Source organism: Heloderma suspectum, chromosome 9 (genome assembly GCF_057233095.1).
Source record: "Heloderma suspectum isolate Gila_16-S chromosome 9, 16-S_ref, whole genome shotgun sequence".
Lineage (NCBI taxonomy): Eukaryota > Metazoa > Chordata > Lepidosauria > Squamata > Helodermatidae > Heloderma > Heloderma suspectum.
This window is the reverse complement of record NC_139466.1, coordinates 26,899,965-26,919,912: the sequence shown is the minus strand read 5'-3', so window position 1 is coordinate 26,919,912 and position 19,948 is coordinate 26,899,965.

Genomic DNA, 19,948 nt, shown 5'->3' with positions numbered 1-19,948 from the left:
CTTGTCACTGTGACCCAATTGCCTAGTTTTGTCATTCCAGAGTAAATGTCTTGGCACATTTCACAGACACATAAACTAGTAAATCTTTTAATTGATTGATTGATTGATTAAATATCACATTTATATCCCACCAATTTTCCTCTTGCAAGGAACCCAAGGCAGCTTACATGGCCCTCCTCCTCTCCATTTTATCCTCACAACAACCCTGCGAGGTAGGTTAAGCTGAGAGTCAGTGACTGGCTCAAAGTCACCCAGTGATCTTCATGGCCAAGTGGGGAGTAGAACCAGGGTCTCCCGAGTTCCAGTCCAACACTTTAACTACTACACCATACTTTCCCCAGCTATCACCTTTTTCTTCTTCTACCTTCTTGGGTTGGAAAGGTATTAATTGCTCACCTCCCTGTGTATAGGTGCTGAAATGCCATTTCTCAAATATAACACAAAATTCCCCCATCGAAGAAAGTTGGGAACACCTAATTGGAAGCCCCCCTCCCCTGAGTCTGTTACAGCTTTCTGGAACCCTGCGCCCTCCATGTGTGTTGAACTACAACTCCCATCATCCCCAGCCACCAGGGTGGTTGGGGATTATGGGAATTGTAGTCCAACCTCCCTGGAGTGGTGCCTGGTTGGGAACGTCTGGTCTGTAGGAAAATGAATGAGTCAGCTTTCCTATGAAACTGGTCAGCTTCCATTTAACCTTTGCGACTCGTAAGTTATTTATGGAACCTCTCTCAGACTGTCTAGGGTAGGGCATTTAGGGTACAATCCTATGCATGTTTGTACAGAAAAAAAGTCCTACAACTCCCAGCATGCTGGCTGGGGAATGCTGGCAGTTGTAGGACTTTTTTCTGTCTAAACATGCAGAGGATTGTGCCCTTAGAGACCAAATTGGTTCTTTGTTTTGTTTTTTGAGATCTGATCTGTTATATTTGTGATCTATCTGGTTTTCTCACCAATCCCTTATCCTTAATCTTAAGGATATCAAGATTCTCAAGAATCTAAACTGGAACCTGTGTTTGACTGCATCCTTCTGTTAACCCAAATATTTTCTAATTTACCTCTGTATGCCATATTGCTCATTGATGCTACATGCTTCAGTCACTGGGAGGCAAAGGGGAACTAGGCTAAGTTTACCCAGCAGTAACTGGGGCTGAATCTACACATAGCAGTTATACTGTTATCATACTGTCATCATAACTGCTAGTGCCCATTGGTGTCATGTGTACCAATAGTTCTGATAACGGTATGATAACGGTATAACTGCCATGTGTAGATTCAGCCTGGGGAGATCTAGCTGTTAGTTGCCTCCCTCCCAGGTGAAATACCTGCAGCTTTGAAGTTCCTTTTGCTCAAGAGCTGGGGATGGGACAGAACTGAGAGGTGGTGGCAGCAATAATTAAGGGAGAAGCGTGCCAGCAGGCTCATTCTGCAGGGCAAGTGGGTGCATTCTATGTAGGCTTTTTCATGCAAAGGAGTGCAAAGCTGGTTTGCAGAACCCACAACCCCTCACTACTGAGAGAAATGGGGGGGTACACAACAATAAGATGTACTTCCCACACAGAGCTGGCTCTCCCATTAGGCAGAGTGAGATGGGCATCTCAGACAGCAGATGCTGGGAGTCGGCAGCAAGGTGTTGGAGAGAGAGCTGTGGGTCACACTGCCTGCCCTGTGCCCCTAGGCAAGCCTGCTGCCTTCAGGTGTGGTGATGGATGCTGTCCCATCACCAGTGTCAAAGAAAGGTGTAACTGCCAGTCCAGTCAGCTTTTGTACATGGAATGGAAGAGGGTGCCATCTTGTTCTTCTTGTCAGGCAGCAAAATGTCTCGGGCCGGCCCTGTTCCCACACCATCTTTGCTTCCCAGTGAGAAGAGCTGTTCTCCTTGTCTCTCCTCCCTACCTCTCTCCCGCAGGTCTCACTGGGTGACTTTGGGCCAGTCACAGACTCTCAGCCCAACCCACCTCACAGGGTTGTTGTTGTGAAGATAAAATGGAGAGGAGGAGGATAATGTAAGCTGCCTTGGGTTCCTTGTAAGAGGAAAAAAGGTGGGGCATAAATGCAATAAATATAAATGCAATAAATAAAATAAATTTGAGCATCCCTGCTACATGGGTGTCCAAGTGGAAAGCTTCAGAAGATGCATTTCACACACACACACACACACACACACACACACACAGACGCTCCTCCTGCTCAGCTCACTCAAGCCACACAAAATCATCTCCACACCCCAATCCTGCTTTATAGGAATTTGACATGACCCAAACTGAGGCCACCCAATGAGCATCGTGGCTGAACAGGGATTCGAACCCATGTCCAAATACTGGGGCTGTTCACACAACATGCTAACCCACACTCAGTGGTTGAGTGTAGCTTATTGTGGAACTGTGGGTTATTTGTTGAACCATGGGCTAGCGTGTTGTCTGAACCCAGAACGTTTTCTGCAGGGTGGTTTGTTAACCACCCTGAACAATGCAACAACAAACCATGGGTTCTCAAGGTGGCTTGTTTGAGAGAAATAAGCCGCACTGCATGGTTAACAAGCCACCCTGAGGAAAATGTCCTGGGTTCAGACAACACATTAACTCACGCTTCAACAAACAACCCACACTCAACCACTGAGTGTGGGTTAGCATGTTGTGCGAACCTAGTCGCTGGCGTGTTTGTAAACCAAACTAAGATTACAAAAATACCATCGGTCTCATGGAAAAGAAACCAAACATGGGTAGCACTGCTCAGAGAAGTGGAGGAGCTCTCACAGTATTTTAAAGAAATAAGCAGCCTGTTTATTTATTTATTTATTTAATTTCTATACCGCCCAATAGCCGAAGCTCTCTGGGCGGTTCACAAAAATTAAAACCAAACACACAATAAAACAATTTAAAATATATAGAACATTAAAACCACAATATAACAATACAACCACAGCCTGTTTTATTCCCCACTGATGTAGCCAGGCGTGCTTCCTATTCCACGTACAGCCAAAGGTGAAACAATGAAGTTGCAGCAGCACCACTAACGGGGCTCTAGTTTGGAAGGAATCCTGGGGACTGGCTAGATGAAATGCCATTCCTGCAATTTGCAACTGTGGATGTGGGGATCCCAATCTGGATTGAGATCCTGGTAACTGGGAGGAGGGGGGCTTGATCCTTCCCCCCCCCCCCGCCACGGAGGACCTGATCTGATGGGAGACCTTCGCCTGTTATTTGCATTGGGAGGAAAGAGCTCCTGTTTGCACAATTGAAGCTTTTCTTCTAATGCAAGTAGCAAGGGGGGTGGGGGAAAACATCAGGACTGCAGCAGGAGGCAAAGGGTTAAAGCCCCCTATCTCCCCCCCCACACACACACTTTTAAAAAGCCATTCATGCCATGGCCCTTAGTAGAGAAACATCTGTGGTGAGCCTGGAATTAACAGGTTTTCTGAGTCAGTCTTCTGACAAAAACAGAAGAGAACTGAGGAAATTCCCCCATCATGCCTGTTCACTTTCTTCATGGTCAAAACAACCAGTCTTCCTCCCTCAGGCCCAGCCAAGAGCTGATGTGAGATGATTCACCAAAATGTTCTATGCAAATCCTCTTCTCTATGTTCCTATGTTAAAATGACTGTTAAAAAACACAACTCCTTTTATCGAAGTATTTTTGGGCTATTATTAACCATGAGAGATGGGAGCTTGTCTTCCTATGCAGAAGAGAAAGCCCGGGCATGTGCATTTGTGTGCGTGTGCCTGTGTATGTTCATGTGTGTGAAAGAACTATTTATTCTTTTTAGAACACTGTAGTGTGCGCTCCACTTTTCTGCAAAAGATCGCTACCTTTTAAATGCGCTTTTCAATCATATCTGCATTACCCTGGCAGCAACCTCTCGTTTTGCTTGTTTACTCTGCCATGCTGACTGTTAAAGCAGTACGACAGTGGAAACAGTTACCGAGGGAGGTGGGGGGCTCTCCCACACCAGAGGCGTTCAAGATGAGGCTGGACAGCCATCTGTCAGGGATGCTCTGACTTGGATTCCTGCATTGAGCAGGGGTTGGACTCGATGGCCTTGTAGGCCCCTTCCAACCCTACTATTCTATGATTCTATAATATTCCCATAGTTAGTGTGGCCATGTGTCCCACTTTACAGAGGACAGTCCTCTATTTGAAGGGCTATCAGAGGATGGTCCTCTATTTCAAGACATTCTCTATTTGAAGGTCTGTCTAATCTAAGTCCAGTTTAAAGATAAAGAACTGTAAGAAGGGAAAGCATGAGCCTTAAAATTGCCCACACCAGTGAACACCTGAATAGCAAATTGATCAGGCAGGCACACAGGTCACCTGGTCACAGTCTTCCCCACTATGGGCAGATGTATTGTATTTCTATTTAAATTCTAGTAATCATGTCTAAATTTGCAACTATACATATAAATTAGCATATGCAAATGTTATGCAAATGAGTGTCCTCTTTTTTGGTGATGCCTAAGTGGCCACCCTATTTCCATTTTATAGATTGGGGTGGGGAACCTATATTCTGTGGAGGACTGCATTCCCTTGGGGGTAATCTGTTGGATGCCACATATAGGTGGAGCAGAAGCCAGGGCCAAATGTAGGTGAGGCCATCTCTCTTCTTTCTCTCCCTTTTTGCCACCCCCTTTTCTCTTTCTCCCTCCCTTTTCCTCCCTGCCCAGCAGATTGCTGGGAGAGAGACATGCTGTTCTTGCCAGAGGTTTGAAGTTCGAACTGACCACTTGCGAAGGGCTCTTGAAATTAAGCTAAGGGCCACAAGAAATTAGATGGAGGGCCGCATGCAGTCCTAGGGCCGCAGGTTGCCCACCCCTGCTATAGATGAAGGAAGGGGAATGGAGCTCTAGGTTGCTTTTTTTTCTGGCAAGGGTGCTGTGTGCCTTTCACAGCTGTCTGACCAGCAGAAATCCAACCTGTGAATCTCCACCTGTCACTGCATCTCTGAAAAAAATAAAGCAGCACCTGCTGGATTTCTGTCTGCATGTGTTTAAAGGCATAGAACCCCCTCCAAAAATAAAAAGGTGCAAGTCTAAGTCCAAGATGTTCGCCCATAAGCTATATCCATCCCAGAGCTCATATCATCATCTCAGCAGCCTTGCTCCCAGAAAGCAAAGCAGGCGGTTCCAGGTCCTTCTGCAACACCCCAGCTTGAAGTCCCCAGTGCAGGGCAGTGAACTGAATTCCCAGTGATGACAACTCCCATCATTCCACAGTGGCTGTGGCTGATGGAGTCCAACAACCTCTGGAGGACCACAGGTCCCCCCCGTGATGCTCTGATCCAGCCCTGCAGGTGCAACCTCTCCACTCCTAGCTACTGTGAGGGCAGCTGATCACCTCTTACTATGGCATTTTCTCCTTTGTCTGCCTCTCTGATTTCTTTCTCCATCTCAAGATCATAGAAGAACCTTGTTGGGTCAGACCAAGGGCCTCTCTTATCCAGCATTCTGTTTCCCACAGTGGCCAACCAGGTGCCTAGGGGAAGCCCACAAGCAGGACAGGAATGCAACCTCACCCTCCCACACCTGTTCCCCAGTAACTAGTAACTCAGAGGCAAGCTGCCTCTGGACCTGGAGGTAGCATATCAGGCTGCTGCAGGGCATTGTGAGGAATTTAAAATGGCAGCTATCTGGCACCAATTGGAAGGGTAGCCACACAGCTCCAGTTGGAGGAGTGCTCCAACCATTGCCAGGAAAACTTGCTGGAGGGGGCCCATTAGAGGTGTAAGGAATTCACCAGGGCTGTCCAGATGCAAAAGGGGACAGGGCCCCCACACCTTGAATAGTTGTGCAGAAGAGGGATTTCAGCAGGTGTAGCTTGTCATGTAAGCCACACCTGCTGAAATACCCTCTTCTACACGATTCATTAAAGGTACAGGAACCCTGTCCACCTCTGCATATCTATAAGTGCTGAAATTCCCTCTTCTACCCAATCAGCTAAAGGTACAGGAGCCCCATCCACTTTTGCACCTGACCACCTTAAATCCACCAGTTGGCACCCATGTCCAGTGTTCCTTCAACCACCCTGGAACTTGTCCTGGGTTGCGGGGGAGGTATGGGTTCATTAGAATGTCCCTTTTTTATTTGTGGAACTTCAGAGGATATGCTTTTGAGCTGTGTGGATTTCCCTTGCTAAAACCAAGGAAGTTAAGCAGTCACCTGTGAAATCAAACCAACACTGGTGACTGAGAGAGGCAATGACTTTTACCACTTTACTTCCCAGCAGAACATGACTGAACGGTCTGTACTTGGAAAGCATGGGGGGAATTGTCCAAGACTATGAACTCATCTGATGGGGCTCCCGAAAAGGGCCCCCAAATTTTTCTAGGGACTCTCCCATCTGAGTAATCAGAAACCTCACATCTCTCAGGTCACCCACACTTTCCTTCTTGTTATCTGAGGGTGGCGGGAGACAGAAACAGCATTGGTAGCAGCAATTGTCATTTGTTGTTTAGGGAATGAGTCCTGGGGTTGGTAATACTTTTTTGTCCCAAATGTGGGACAATAAGAGAATGCACAAAATAAGGTGCTTGCTGACAACTGTGTCAAAACTGTGTCTTTCCAGCCACACTTTTGGCTTGGGTTTGTTTTTTGATTGATTGACCATGGATGGATGGATGGAAACTATTTGGTGAGGTGAGGGGTGGGGTGGGGCAGATTTTAGCAAAAGGCTAAATCTAATGAGCCAGAACAACAAAATCAAACTGCAGAAGAGAACCATTGTACTAGGCAATGGGCAGTTTTAAATGTCCATATATTTAAATAAACATACTGTTCAAAACGGCAACAACAGGTTTTCCCCTTCTGGAACATAGGAACACAGAAAGCTGCCTTGTACCAAGTCAGGATAGAATACTCCACTACCAGGGGTTTTCAAACAATATCCAATTTGAAGTGGACCAGAAAAAAAAACCTCCCAAGCACTCAAAATCTACAGATAGGGACTTGATAAAGGCAATTTGCTGAAACAGATTGTGACCAGCAGTCTGTAGTTACACAAAATATATGTATTCTTTCTTATTATACTTTGTTTGACAATATAGTTGTGAACAGTATTATTCGGATTTGTGTGGTTTGGATGTTGTTAATATAATATTATACGGAGACAGTCCATTGTTCCATCTGCCTCAGTATAGTCAACACTGACTGGCAGCAGCTCTCCAGGGATTCCTGTATTTAAAATCCAGGTGTTGTTTTTGTTTTTCTGTCATCCGGAAATGCCTAAAGAGAGGAAGCAAAGTCACTCTCTTTGTTGATGGGTCAGGGGAGGAATGCCTGGCAGAAACAGCTGCAAAAACAAAAGGAGGGGGAAACCAGCCCCATAGGGATTCTTGCTCAAAGTCAACTCATTTCCCCACAGTTCAATCTAGCATTGAGGGAAAGGTAGAGGTGAGTCAATTCACAAGCCACAGTTCTGTTCTCTTCTGGGCTTGTCATCGATGGTGAGTCAACAGTTGTATTTTGGGGAATGCAGCAAGCTGCAGGCTTCCACAGGAACCTTCATTTTCCAAAAACAGCAATGCTGACTGAAGTTTTTAAATGAAAGCTTCTCTGTCTTCCAAGTGAGCGATGCTGCTGAGGGTAAGGCAGAGTTATTTTCAAGACTCTGGAATGGAAGAATGTATGTGGCCAGATGTCCTTCTTTACATGTTATGGATTTGGCCTTTGCTGACTCTTTTCAAATGGTAGTTCCAGTATTTAGAAAGCCTTTGGCTGCCAGTTAACTACTCATAGTGGATTAATATACTTTAAACAAAGCATACACCAAAATTGGTTTTAGGTGGATTCAGTTCTGGATTTGTAGTAACACAAATTAGTAAGGGAAAAATCTTTTGATCCTTTTTAAATTTTATTTGAAATATACTTGTAATATCACATCAAAATATAACTTGCATAAAATAACATAAAACATTTATTGTTTTTAGATTTCTAGTCTCCTTGCATAACAAGGAGAGATCTCATTCTAAGTAGCAAGTTCCCCCATTCAGTACTGAATAGGCTATTCAGCTGACAAGTACAGGGGCCTGGTGAGCTTCTAATAAGAAGCTCCTGCATTCAAAAATCAGCAACTACTTATACTTTTTTTTGTTTAGAAATTACCCCATTGCCAATATTATCTACTGTCCCATAAATTAGAGCTCACAGTCTCATTATCCTATTGTTATTATACATTCCTTACAAATTAGAACATTCAAAAAAAGGCTTACACGTACACCTTTTAGGATAGATATGGTCAATTTTGAATCATACCTTTGAAAAGATAATTTCTTCCTCAAAATTTTCTAATTAAAGCTGAGTCTATAAATTTTTCTAGGCATCTATATATCAAACTTTTCGATGTGTATACCTTTGTTGTTGTTGTTGTTGTTGTTCAGTCGTTCAGTCGTGTCCGACTCTTCGTGACCCCATGGACCATAGCACGCCAGGCCTTCCTGTCCTGCGCTCTCTCCCGGAGCGTGCTCAAGTTCATATTCATTGCATCCGTGATGCTATCTAGCCATCTCTTCCTCTGCCGTCCCCTTCTACTTTTGCCTTCAGTCTTTCCCAGCATCAGGGTCTTTTCCAGAGAGTTTTCTCTTCGCATTAGGTGGCCAAAATATTGGAGCTTCAGCTTCATTATCTGTCCTTCCAATGAGCACTCAGGGTTGATTTCCTTTAGGATGGACTGATTTGACCTCCTTGCAGTCCAGGGGACTCGTAAGAGTCTTCTCCAGCACCACAGTTCGAAAGCATCAATTCTTCGGCACTCAGCCTTCCTTATAGTCCAGCTCTCACAGCCATGCATTACTACTGGGAAAACCATAGCTTTGATTAGACGGACCTTTGTCGGCAAGGTGATGTCTCTGCTTCTTACTATGCTGTCTAGGTTTGCCATAGCTTTCCTCCCAAGGAGCAAGCGTCTTGTAATTTCATGGCTACAGTCACCGTCTGCGGTGATCTTGGAGCCCAAGAAAGTAAAATCTGTCACTGCTTCCATTTCTTCCCCTTCTATATGCCAGGAAGTGATAGGGTCAGTTGCCATGATCTTCATTTTTTTAATGTTGAGTTTCAAACCAGCTTTTGCACTCTCCTCTTTCACCCTCAACAAGAGGCTCTTTAGATCCTCTTCGCTTTCTGCCATTAGGGTGGTATCGTCTGCGTATCTGAGGTTGTTGATAATTCTCCCAGCAATCTTAATTCCGACCTCTGATTCATCCAACCCAGCATTTCTCATGATGTACTCTGCATATAAGTTAAATAAGCAGGGTGACAATATGCAGCCTTGTCATACTCCTTTTCCAATTTTGAACCACTCAGTTGTTCCATGTCTGGTTCTGACTGTTGCTTCTTGACCCTCGTACAGGTTTCTCAGGAGACAGGTAAGGTGGTCTGGTACTCCCATCACTTTAAGAATTTGCCACAGTTTGTTGTGGTCCACACAATCAAAGGCTTTAGTGTAGTCAATGAAGCAGAAATAGACGTTTTTCTGGAATTCTCTTGCTTTCTCCATGATGCAGCGAATGTTGGCGATTTGATCTCTAGTTCCTCTGCCTCTTCGAAACCCAGCTTGTACTTCCGGTAGTTCTCGGTTCGCATACTGCTGAAGCCTAGCTTGTAGGATTTTGAGCATCACCTTGCTGGCATGTGAAATGAGCGCAATTGTGCGGTAGTTTGAACATTCTTTGGCGTTGCCCTTCTTTGGAATTGGAATGTAAACTGACCTTTTCCAGTCTTGCGAACATTGTTGAGTGTTCCAAATTTGTTGGCATATTGAATGCAGCACTTTCACAGCATCATCTTTTAGGATTTTAAATAGCTCAGCTGGAATACTGTCATCTCCGCTAGCTTTGTTGTTACTAATGCTTCCTAAGGCCCACTTGACTTCACTCTCGAGGATGTCCGGCTCAAGTTCAGTGAACACATTATCATGGCTATCAGGGACATTAAGATCTTTCCTGTATAGTTCTTCTGTGTATTCTTGCCACCTCTTCTTAATCTCATCTGCTTCTGTTAGGTCCCTGCCTTCTTTGTCCTTTATCATGCCCGTCTTTGCACAAAACGTTCCCTTGAGATCTCCAATTTTCTTGAAGAGATCTCTAGTCTTTCCCATTCTGTTGTTTTCCTCGATTTCTTTGCATTGTTCATTTAAGAAGGCCTTCTTGTCTCTCCTTGCTATTCTCTGGAACTCTGCATTCAGTTGGATATATCTTCCCCTTTCTCCCTTGCTTTTCACTTCCCTTCTTTCCTCAGCTACTTGTAAAGCCTCATCAGACAGCCACTTGGCTTTCTTGCATTTCTTTTTCTTTGGGATGGATTTCGTTGCTGCCTCCTGAACAATGTTACGGACCTCCGTCCATAGTTCCTCAGGCACTCTGTCTATCAGGTCTAATCCCTGAAATCTATTCCTCACCTCCACTGTATATTCATAAGGGATATGATTTAGGTCATACCTGAATGGTTTAGTGGCTTTCCCTACGTTCTTCAATTTAAGCCGAAATTTTGCAACAAGAAGCTCATGATTTGAGCCACAGTCAGCTCCAGGTCTTGTTTTTACTGACTGTATGGAGCTTCTCCATCTTTGGCTGCAAAGTACGAAATCAATCTGATTTCCATATTGACCATCTGGTGATGTCCATGTGTAGAGTCGTCTCTTGTGCTGTTGGAAAAGAGTGTTTGCTATGATCAGCATGTTCTCTTGGCAAAACTCTATTAGCTTTTGTCCTGCTTCATTTTGTACACCAAGGCCATGCTTGCCTGTTATCCCGGTGATTTCTTGACTTCCTACTTTAGCATTCCAATCCCCTATGATGAAGAGGACATCTTTTTTTGGTGTTAGTTCTAGAAGGTGTTGTAGGTCTTCATAGAACCGATCAACCTCAGCTTCTTCGGCATCAGTGGTTGGGGCATAGACTTGAATTACTGTGATGTTGAATGGTTTGCCTTGGATTTGTACTGAGATCATTCTATCATTTTTAAGATTGTACCCCAGTATGGCTTTTCCCACCCTTTTGTTGACTATGAGTGCTACTCCATTTCTTCTAAGGGATTCTTGCCCACAATAGTAGATATGATGGTCACCTGAATTAAATTCGCCCATGCCTGTCCATTTTAGTTCGCTGATTCCCAAGATGTCGATGTTCAATCTTGCCATCTCATGTTTGACCACCTCCAGCTTACCTTGATTCATTGATCTGACATTCCAGGTTCCTAAACAATATTGTTCTTTACAACATCGGATTTTCTTTTCACCACCAGACACATCCACAGCTGAGTGTCCTTTCGGCTTTGTCCCAGCTGCTTCACTCTTTCTGGCGCTACTTGGAAATACTCTCTGCTCTTCCCCAGTAGTATATTGGACACCTTCCGACCTGAGGGGCTCATCTTCCGGCGTCATCTCTTTTAGCCTTGTGATACGTTCCATGGGGTTTTCTTGGCAAGAATACTGGAGTGGGTTGCCATTTCCTTCTCCAGTGGACCACATTTTGTCAGAACTCTCTGCCATGACCTGTCCGTCTTGGGTGGCCCTGCACGGCATAGCTTATGGCTTCACTGAGTTACGCAAGCCCCTTCGCCACAACAAGGCAGTGATCCATGAAGGGGGTGTATACCTTACACACTATTTTTTGCTCATGAATTGATAAGTGAAAATTTAAGTGCACTTTTGACCTGGAATCATAGTCTTATGCCTGTTCATTACGCAGATAAACCTATGGTCCAAGTGATAGGTTTTTAACTCAGCAGTTCTCTCTTTGGATACCATCCAGGTCATCTTGACAACTATTTTCTATGCCTGTTACCCAGAATTCCTTGAGAACCTACTTGTGCTTTTGTGTGTCTTCCCTTTAATACAATTACTACTTTTTATTTATTTACATTTTCAAATTCTTAATTATTTATCATTAAACATTTGGCATTTGCATTTTGTAATAAGACATCTTGTATTGTTTTAAAAGAGCAATTTTTAGCAATTTTTAAAAATTAGCAATTTTTGAAAAATTGAAAAATTAGCAATTTTTCAGTAGTCTTCCCAGCAAGTCCAATAAATCAAAAGCAGCTATTTTCCAAAAATCCAGGACATACAGAGGCCAGTTCACTGTCTGGAGGACTGACAGAGGGCACTCCTCTATTTGAAGGGGTGTCCAATCTAAGTCCAGTTTACAAATAAAGAACACCAAGGAGGGAGAGCAACAGATGCCTCCAAGTTGCCCATCCACTGTTAGCCCCTGGACAGCAAACTGAGCAGTAGGCATACAGGTCACCTAGTCACAGTGTGTCCCCATTATGGTGTGATGTATTGTATTTCTATTTCAATTATAGTCATTATTCCTACATTTGCACCTACATGTATACATTAGCATATTCAAACATTATGCAGATCTATGTCCTCTTTTGTCCTCTTTTTTGATGACGAATTTCCTCTTTTGGGTCGATGTGTAAGTGGCCACTGTAGAAGAATGGTAGATTTCTTGCACCTTGCAAGGTTAGTACAGTTATATCTGCACAATTCCTCCTGCACTCCCATCTTACGCCAGGTAGCAGCAGCAGACTTGGGGGCAAAAACCTTTTTTGTTTTTCTCTCCCCTGCCTTCCCCCCCAGTTTTGTTTAATAACTAGTGGCTCTACATTCTAGCCTGATAAAGTGTATTTATTCATTTCATTTCTATTCCACCCAATAGCCAAAGCTCTCTGGGCGGTTCACAAAAATTAAAACCAAAGAGCACACAATAAAACAATATAATATATATAAAACATTAAAACAATGTTATAAAAATATAACAATACAACCAGAATAAAACCTAGCAGCAATGCAGAGATTTAAAATACAGATTTAAAACAGCAAAGCTAAGTCTAAAAAGCTAAAATGCCTGGGAAAATAAAAAGGTCTTCACCTGGTGCCAGAAAGAATACAATGTAAGTGCCAGGTGAACCTCACTAGGGAGCTCATTCCACAGCTGGGGTGCCACAGCAGAAAAGGCCCTCCTCCTAGTAGCCACCCGCCTCACTTCCTTTGGCAGGGGCTCATGGAGAAGGGCCACTGAGGATGATCTTAAGGTCCAGGCAGGCACATATGGGAGGAGGCAATTCTTCAGAGAACCTGGCCCCCAAGCCATTAAGGGCTTTGAATGTTAATACTGGACTGGCAGCCAGTGCAGCTGGAAAAGTACTGGCGCAATATGAGCTCATTGGCCAGTCCCTGTTAACAATCTTGCTGCCCTATTTTGGACAAGCTGAAGTTTCCGGACCGTTTTCAAAGGCAGCCCCACGTATAACGCATTGCAGTAATCCAGATGAGAAGTTATCAGAGCATGGATAACCGTAGCTAGGCTATCTCTGGACAAATAAGGGCATAGTTGGTATACCAGCCTAAGCTGATAAAAAGTGGTCTGTGTTTTCTAGAGAACTCAAAATCTTGTCAATAACTTTGCGACATGAAGATGTTATTTTACCCTACTGTGGACTCGTGCAGTTTTTTCCTGATGGACGTACACAATTTCCTACAATCAATGGTGCAGCTAGGTAATTTTAGACCTTGGAGTAGGGGCATTGGAGAAATCAGCAACAGATTCAAATGACTTTGGATTTCTATTAATCTGATCTGCGGATTCCACAGTGGACCAGCTTTTTCTGAGCCCTGTGGATTCTGTGGACTTGAGGAAAGATTCTGTTCTTCGGGGGAGAAATTGTGCAAATTTGCTATTGTGCTAATGTGCATTAGCACAAGTGGAGCAAAATTATCATACATCCTTGTAAAAAATCACATTCCGTCAATCAGTGGATGGAACGAAAGATGCCTGACCGGGTGAGGCTGGTGGATCCGATTCTGGTGGGCAGAGATTCCATTCTGGGTTTTAGTTACAACCAGCCAAAAGTCTAAAGAAGCTATCTGAGGTGCTGGACCCATTTTGGACTCCCTTAGACTTCTGGCTGGTTGTAACTAAAAACCAGAACGGAATCTCTGCCCCACTGAAATCAGATCCACCAGGCCCCCTGTGCCTGACAATCTGCAAAACACAGACAGAATGGATTTAACAAAATCTATACATCCCTACCCTGTATATTACTTCTTTGTGAAGCACACAACTCACATTTTCGTGCTCTCTCACCACCACCGCCATTTCATGCTTTACAACTGCTCTTGCCTTCCTGATATGTTAGAACAATAGGCTTGAGGGTTTTATCGGTCTCGTCACTGAGAAGAATTTCTAAAATGGCCCTCAACGTGAAATTTCAAATAGTGAACTTAAAAAAAAGAAGTCAAGATTTTGAATGCCACGTGTGAATTTTGGCCACATCTCGAATGTGTGCAAACATTCCATTTTTGCTTGGATTCCAACTTTTCATTAGTGTTTCACCCACATATGGCTACTGCCCACAGCCGTTCAACTATGTGACTGAAGGAGCCGTAGCTAATGCAGTAGCACCAAGCCACTGTCCCGTGCTGCCTCAGCTTCCAGGGAGGGCTGGTGGTGCTGGCACAAGGCCACAGCGTGTGGCAGGAGTGAAGAGGGAAGGGACTAACAACAAAGAAGGGAGAGGCAGGCAGGCTCCGGTGCTCGAAAAAGCGGTATGTGAGAGCGATATGCTTTAGGAGTAGTGTGTGCAAGCATTTGGAGAAAAGAGTTACTGTTCATTTTATAGCAAGAGACAATGGTTTTAAACAGCTCCTGAAGAAGGAGACATAGACAAAACACATAGAGCACAATAAATATTCCTTTTTTGAGCACCAGAGCCTGCCTCCCCCTCCTTTGTCGTGGTGTGTGACATCAGACTAGGGTGGCCCTATGCCCTATTTTGCACTGGACAGTCCTCTGTTTGAAGGTGCCCTTTATTTGAAGGGCTATTAAATTACTGAATATTGCGGTTTTACACTTTCAATATTGTGGTTTTAAGCTTTCATATTTATATTGTTTCATGCTGCACTTTGTGGTTTTAATTTTTGTGAACCACCCAGAGAGCTTTGTCTATTGGGCGATATAGAAATGAAATGACATAAATAAAATCCAGTGCAAGTCTGTTTTAAGGATATATGAAGTACTTTTTCACACAGGGCCCAATTAAACTATGGAATTTGCTACCACAAGAAGTAGTGATGGCCACCAATTTGGATGGCTTTAAAAGGGGGCTAGAGAAATTCCTGGAGGAGAAGGCTATCAATGGCTACTAGTCCTGATGGCTCTGTGCTACCTCCTGTATCAGAGGCAGTGAGCCTATGGACACCAGCTGCTGGGGAACATCGGTGGGAGGGTGCTGTTGCACTCATGTCCTGCTTGTGGGTTTCCTGGGGGCAGCTGGTTGGTCACTGTGTGAACAGAATGCTGGACTAGATGGACCCTTGGTCTGATCCAGCAGGGTTCTTCTTATGGTCTTAACCAGAATAAGAGAGAGCAACTGGGGACTTAAAGTTGCCCATCCACAGTTAACACCTGGACAGCAGGCTGAGCAGAGACACAGGTCATAGCCCCCCCCCCTTATGGGGAAATGCACTGTATTTCTATTTAAAACCCAACAAGTCCATATTTTTAACATATTAGGAATGTAGAAGCAGTTGTAAAACAGTGGCGGGGGTGGAGAAAGGAATGTGAGTAGTGCGCTTCACGACAGAAGTAACACACAAGGCACACACATTTTGTTAAATCTGTTCTGTTTGCATTTCACAGATTGCCAGGTGTCATTATTTCTAAATCTACATCTAGATATATCAATTAGCATATTCAGATTTTTATGCAAATAGTGTGCACTTTTGTCCTCTTTGTTTGCTGGTGCATGTCCGCTTTTTCTGTGATTCTTAACATCCTGCATCAGACCTGGAAGTTCAGTCTCTCACCCCCCCTCACCCCACCCCCACTTTTCTTTATGAGTGTGGGTGCTTATTTTGGGGCGTGAGGAGAAAAATGTATTTAAGCGGCATTTATCCACAGGACAGTGAAAGTCCCCGGGGCAGCAGGAGAAAATGGCCTAATCATGCTTCATTTCCAGAAAATGCGGGGAGTAAGAGGTGTTGGGGGAGAGGGAAAGACAGAAACCCAAATGGTTTCTCTTTCTTGGGCTGATCTGCAAATTTCAATTTCGTGCCTTTTAGAAATGCCCTGCTAGCAGCCGCGGAACAGGGACTGTCCCCTGTACGGTGAGTAAGAAGAACAGAAATGGCCCAGCCAAAGAAGGGGAATTCACTAGCTGTTGGCAAAGCTACTAATACCGCGGACTGGCAGCAGCATCCTGTTCACAGATCGCAGAGCGTGGTGCAAGCAGCCAAGGAGGGACCTATCAGAATGGGCCCTCAAGCAAGTGCGACAACTCCAGACCTTCTTAAATCAGCACATGCTGCCTGCAACTTCTCTTCTCTGAACTTGCCGGAAACGACTTGAATTGCTGGGCAAGAAAGGGACATGTCCCAAGGGTGGCTTGACCTATTTTAGAATTCCTCTTGGTTTCCTGCTTCACCTATTGGGGATGGAAGAGCACTGCTGGAGGACAAGGTTAGATCCCCCCCCCCCCCGCCCCGGTCAATTGTCTGAAAGGCAGACCAAAGGCAAACACTGTGCATGATTCTGGCACACTGCACGAGTGTCAGTTCATTGCCATGGAGTGCTCTAAATCTCTGTCTGTAAGGGGAAGTGTTAAATACAGCCCGTGAACTGTGGCTGCGAGCGTATTTTTAAGAGGCCTCTTTCCTTTCGCCCAGCAGAGGAAATTCCACGCAGGCTTGGTCCTGGTGATCACGCGCCACCTCTCTGTCTTGTGTTTCTTGTTGCAGCAGGAAGGAAGGCGCAACCTCACCATTGCTGGAGAAGATCTGCGGCTGCCGGCGCTGGCGCAAACCGGTGCGCTAATGCTTCCTCTCTGAACTGTGTGAGGCACCGTTGTACCCAGCAGGGCTCGTGAGAGGGTTGGTTTGTGTACAATCTTCTCTACAATTGAAGGTTTCTAATGGAGGCTTGCAGCACACAACCCCTCCCCCCCCCCCCCGCAACCCCATCCCATTTTGCCCTTGCACCCTTATAGCACCCTTCTGTGGAGCGGAATAAGAAGAAATATGTCTACCATATGTAAGTCCTACTTAGAGCAGACCCGTTGAAATGAGGGACACTTCAGTTAGTCATGACTAAAACTTAAGTACTATTCATTTCAATGGGTCTACTCTAAGTAGGGCCTACATTGGGCTTTAGCCATGGTGTTCCAAATCACAGGGCAGGCAGAATGTAGATCTGGATCTCCTAGGAGATCTCTGTGTCACTTGAAGTCCATCGGCAAGGATTTCTGGCTCCCAATTTTTTAACAATAGCAGCTGTAAAATTATAATGTGGTTGCTGGATTGAAGAAAGCTTGGGATAAACAGGAGCGGGTTTTTGTTTGGAAGGACTGTGAGCTCCGTTCTGTTCTGGTACTCAGAATCGACTTGGGGGCTCAGAATTCTTTAATTTTAAGTGTTGGTCTTTTGCACCAGGCTCTGGTCGGTAGATCTCAGGGGTCTGGTAAAAAAGATAAAGTAGATCCTGCAAGATTGAAGTCTGCCCGCCCCTGCTCTAGATAACAGCTGAGAGAAGTGGGGAGATGCAATCTTTTAAGTAAGCTTCTCAGTTCATGGTATGTGCGTGTGTGTTACAATTCACCATGTTTTAGTTATACTTCAGTACTTGGTAGCGAGCAATTAATTCCCGCTTGTCTGTTTCCTTTTCTCAAACAGAGATGTTAGCTAGCATGTGGAAAGGCCATACCTCGCTGGTAGAGCACCTGCTTTGGCAGCAGAACATCCCAGGTCCAGTCTCTGGCATCTCCAGGCAGAAGAGGATGTCCTCTTGTCTGACACCCTGGGGAGGCAATGTCATTTAGAGTAGACATAGATGGACAGATAATCTGACCTATGCACACTGTTGCCCCTTAGTGGCCAGAGACTCCATGCCTTTAGCTGCGGCGGGACCGGCTGGAATGCAGCATGCAGAGCCTTTCACTTTCATGGGGACAAACCGATAAAGTATTCTCTACCTCTTGAGTTTTCGCCTGTTATGCAGAGCCTATGCCCATCAAAACAGCAGCTTGGGAATGAGCGAAAGTGTTATTTTACTTGCAAGAGAAACATTTAGGGGTCATTGACTACATTCAGTTGCACTCTGGCACAGAGACTGATAGCTAACGTTTTCAGGAGATGACCCTTTCGCTCCATTTCTTATTAAGCCAGGGATGCTTCCAGACGAGCCTTTTAAAGTGCAATCACCCTGCTTTTTTCACAGAATTTTACAGGGGGTTCCAACGATGCCATCATCCACCCTCAATCCTCCCGTGTTTTCCCACCGCTTCTCCTGCCTTTTTTCTTACTGCAGAAGAAAAGACAGAATAGCTGCACAGTGCCTTCTAGTGGTTTGCGCTAGGGCCCCTCCGTCTGGGAGCACCCCATGTCTCCCATCCCCAAGGCAAGCGAATCCCAGTGACAGCAAAGGGCTTCCCTTGACTGAGATCTTGTCTCCGAGAGATGAACCAGAAGCGCTCAAGATCCGATGTGAACGGGCTGCTCAGTAGTTGGTGTAGGATCTGTCTGATCATACCAACAGCTACATCTGATTACTGGGTCTCCTGTGGCATTGGGACCTACGACCACTAGCGCCTTCCAGCGGATGTGATTGGAACTGCAATTTGCCTACATGTATTATTCAGCTCAGACCTGGCACCCCTCCCACGGTCCCCCAGAACTGCGGATGAGCCTAGCGTAGCTGGATATGGCCAAAGGCACTAGTTACACTTCCAAGAGCTTGTTGGAGCACCTCTCGTGTACAGCCCAAATCAAAGTTTCCTTGAAAGCAAGCCCCATCCTGTCCAATCGAGGCTGATTCCCCAGAGAACATGTACAAAGAATGCCACTTTACGCTGCACCAGTTAAAACCAGCAGAACCAATTAATAGTAATCCGTATGAATGTCTAATTATGTATTTAGAGAGGTAAGTTATTGATTGCTTCAGAAGTTATTGCAATCCATGCAAAATGTGCTAAAGAAAAGAGAAGGGGGAGAAAGAGATGAGATCTGTTGTCACTGTCTGTGTATATTTCTGATATTCTTTCCCTAAGCGCACACACCAAGAAATGGCTGTTGTTTGAAGAGCAGAGGGGTCCAGGTTTGTGAGATCTGGTCATACAAACATATATTCAATTGTTTTAAAGTGTAATCCACCTTGAGCCCTTGAGAATAGGGTAGGATATAAACATGAATGAATGAATGAAGCTCTGTGACGGTTATAGTTTGTACTAAGATTATCTTGATCTAGTGGGCTGGAGACTCCAAACCAGCCAGACCCACTGGTAGCTAGCTGGTTGGCTTCTTCTCTTCTAGCAGGGTTCCTATGGCTCAAACAGTTGCCTGACATGTAGACATTTTCAAATTTCACAGGATGAGGGTGGTCCTAGCATGACCATTAAGGGGGAAAGTTTCCATGCTAAGTTCCAGCATGTCAGACAGATGGTTAAAGGCACAGGACCCCTGCCTGGGGGGGAGTGGGTAGAGGGACAGGCAAACTTAGAAGCCTTTTCATATTTTGTTTTGCACTGAAGGCTCATAGCTAAAAGGTGTTGTCTGCTGTTAATTAATAAAAGCAGTTGTTGTCTGAAGCTCTCTCTGTGTGTTTAACTAAGTGATCCAGTATACAATCCACTGTGTCCCTTGAACTAACTGGACCTTATCCTAAAATCAGATTAATAATTAGGATTCCTAACCAGCTAGAATTTCACTACCCTGCCTGTTTTCCAGAACAGTAATGCACAGGTCAGGACACTCAAATACAATCATGCTGCAATACATTATTTTTTAAGATGATACAGGTCTCTTTGTCTTTTATGGTCTTATTGGGTAACATGACTGTGATCCATTATTTGGATGTGGGTGGAGTTGCCCTCCCTAACAAAAGGCTGGTTTCCTTAAGAAAAGGGGGGGTCCACATGTTCAGAGACTTTTGGGCTTAAAAACACTATATATGTGCAAAGGCACTAAG